Here is a 3446-nt window from a genome sequence, read left to right as displayed (position 1 = left end):
CTATGCCATCCAAAGAGCCTTGTCAACCCTATCTTGGATTGCTGGGGCTGGTTCCTTAAATGGTCCATATGACTTGGAGAACTGACATGGCTCATGTTAGATGGTGGAGGTACAACATTTTCCTGCTCCCTACCTCCCCGTATTTGCCTTCTTTCTCCCCATAGTGCAAGCATCTGTGCTCATGTTTCAGAAAAGGGGGCAAGGAAAGGGACGGATCACTGTTGACAGACCTCATAGCACAGTGACACGAAGGACTAGCTGGCCGATAAAAGGAGACAGAACTTTATAATTAAGCAATGGAACTGGGAGCGTAGAATTCTAACACCCAGTTTTTCCTTCTGATCCCTTCCCTTCTTCCCTGTCCAGATGACCTCTTAGCCTTGAGGCTCTTGGATGTCTCCATAAACTCTTGTTCCAAAGTCATTTTTATTTATTCCAACAATGTCCACATATCTTCTCTTTTTTCAGCTTAGAAACCTCCTAAGAATTTTCTAGGCTGAGTTCTGGTCACTTTATCTTTCACGATGTATTCCTTTTCTTTTCACTTATGCTCTCATTATCCCCCACCCCGTCCCCCCACCACAACCCCGTATAGTTTCTCGGTAAAGTGAGTGGTCCCAACAATGAGAAGCCCTGTTGTAGACAGGATCAGGGCCAAAGCCACCTCTGAGAGAGAGAATTCCAGAAGAACAGAGCTGAAATTGAATCAGTCCAAGTCACAATTGGTGAACTACTCACATGACTGAATGGGGACAGAACAGATTACCATTTCTTTTCCACAAAACAGACAAAATGTTCTTATATATAAATGTGATCCAGCTAGCTGCCTGCTCAAAACCTTTCAATAATTTTTCTTGCCAGTCTTTGTTTTCTCCTTGATTTTACTGAACAAATATTTATTGAACACCTAAGTGACAAGACTTCTTCTAGGCCCTGGAGCACACCCAAGAGAAACAAGGTCCCACTCATGAATTTTCTATGGTTAACAGGACTTATAAAGCCCTAGGTGGTCTGGATCTATATCCACCCATCCAGCCTCGTCCCATTCCTCTCTCCAGTCAGCTGTTTCCCTACAGTGTCATGGAACCTCTCTCAATTATGAATCTGCCCCTTTCCCTCCCTCTCAGGGCATTTGCACATGCTGCTTCCTCTATCTGCAATTGTCTTCCTCCCATTCTTCCTTTGGCTAATTCTGTCTGATCCTTTGGCCAGCCCTCAGCTTACACATTACTTCCTCAAAAAGGCACTTCTTTACTCCTTAAACTAAAATAGGATGTCTAGGATGATCCCTCACACATCCTTGCTTGTCCTTCTAAGGACCTAGTGCCAGATTTTTGTTGTCATTTTACTGTACATCCCCTCCCCTAGACCCTGAGCTCTATGAAAGGGGAGATTATGTTTATTTTGTTCATCACTTTACCCACGTGACCAGCCCAGTATCAGGCACACAGCAGTCACTCAAAGGCTACCGGATAAAGTTGACCGAATGAAGAACAGCAAAATAACAGGACAGATTCGTGTCCCAGGTATACACAGTGGGGAAAATAAAACAAAGGCAAACCACCAGGCCCCTGAGTCAGACTGGACTCACTCTGAATTCTAATGCTGCTACTTATGAGCCACATGACTGTAGATAAGAAACTTAATCTGTTTTAGACTGTTTCCCTTTCTGTAAATTGAGTGTATGCCTGGGAAATAGCATACACTCAAAAGTATGATTATTCTGATAGTGCTGATTAGAAGTAAGCCTCCCATTCTACTCCTCAAAGAGCAATTAGAGAGGAGGAAGAAAAGGAGACCCCGCTGTGGAGAGGTCATGATTTCCTGCTTCTAGAGAACCTCTCTTTTTGGATGGTGGTTCTATATGTAACCGTAGGTTACTTTGCTCTGTGTGTGAAACAGATATCCTTTCTCCTCCAATTAGCATAAAAGAGAAAGGGCATCGGGTTGAGTTAAAGGCCATTGTGTCAACCGAGTGGATTTACATTTCCTCCTTGGCATACATGCATACATTAAACAGATACTGATGTAATACCTACTATGTGCCAAGTTGAGGCACAAGGCTGGAAAAGACACGGGCTTTGTCCTCAAAGAGATTCCAACTATTGGGGAAAACAGCACATTTAAATATGTGACTATGACACAGGGAGAATAATACCATAGGGACAAAGGAGGACACTGATCCAGACTGCAGTGGTCAGGTAAGGGTGAGGAGATGATGCCTAGATCTAATAGGATGAACAGGAAGGAGGTCACCAGTTCAAGAGTCTGGTGAAGATGTTCCAGACCCAGAGAATAGCAAGCTCTAAGGCAAGAACTGAGGAGAGAGAGAACACAGTGCTTCTAAGGAACCTTCAGAAGTTAGGTTTCCTAGATCCTACAGTCAAAGGAAAGCACAGGGAGGATCCTGAAGGACTTTACTTTTCCCTAAATGCTAATGCAAGCTACTAACTAAGTTTAATTGGGAGAATCACATGATGCAATTTATATTTAACAAATTCCCCAAAGTAGTGTGAAGCGCGAATTGGAAAGGAAAAGATTAGAGTCCCGGATATCAGTCAGGAGGCTAATACAGCCTCCAGTATTCCAGAGAGGAAAAGATGAGTATTTGAACTAAGGCTGAGGCAAAGAAACTGGAATGAAAGGGATGTTCTAGAAGACATTAGCAAGATAGAATCCATAGTATGTTGTGGCTTATTGGGTAAGAAGGAAAAGTCAGAGAGGGTGTACAACTTAAGAATTTAGGAACACACAATCTGGAGCCAGACTCCATGGGTTCAAATCCTACCTCCACCATTTACAAGCTTTATGTTCTTGAGGAAGTTACTGAATCCCTCAGTTTCCACCCTAGTAACACACTTAGAAGAGTGCCCAGATCTTAGTGAGCATTCCATATACATCTGCTTATATAAGTTGGATTAGTGGGTAGTATCATATTACTTGCCAGACACTGTACTAAGTATTTTCCATATATTAACTCCTATAATCCTCACAATCCCATGAATTAAAACAAATGGCCTACTGACTCGCCCAAGTTTATAAAGCTGGGAAACTACATCTCATAGAGGTTTGAGGCCAGGCAATCTTTCTCCAGAGTCTGTGCCATTATGTTCTGTGGTCCACACAGAACCCAGAAAGTAGACCTGTAGGGCTCTGGATGACTGACAGCTGAGGAAATTAAGAGTGAAGTGACTGAAAGAGAGCACTGAAGTTGAGATGAAAGAGACAAGTGTGTGGTAACATACTCGACTTTGGGAGAATTATAAAAATAAGCAGTATGCACTGAGGTTGGAGCTCCTTTTAACCAAAGAAGATAAAGAAAGAGAAGAGAGGAGAGCTGAAGGCAGAACCTCAGATGTCAAAAATAGACTGGGAGAAGAGGAAAGTGAAAGCAGATGAAGGGAATTGAGTAGATGTCAGAAAGGTGGGAGGAGCACCCAAGGAGA

The sequence above is a fragment of the Choloepus didactylus genome, chromosome 7 (genome assembly GCF_015220235.1).
Source record: "Choloepus didactylus isolate mChoDid1 chromosome 7, mChoDid1.pri, whole genome shotgun sequence".
Lineage (NCBI taxonomy): Eukaryota > Metazoa > Chordata > Mammalia > Pilosa > Megalonychidae > Choloepus > Choloepus didactylus.
Note: the sequence above shows the minus strand (reverse complement) of the source record.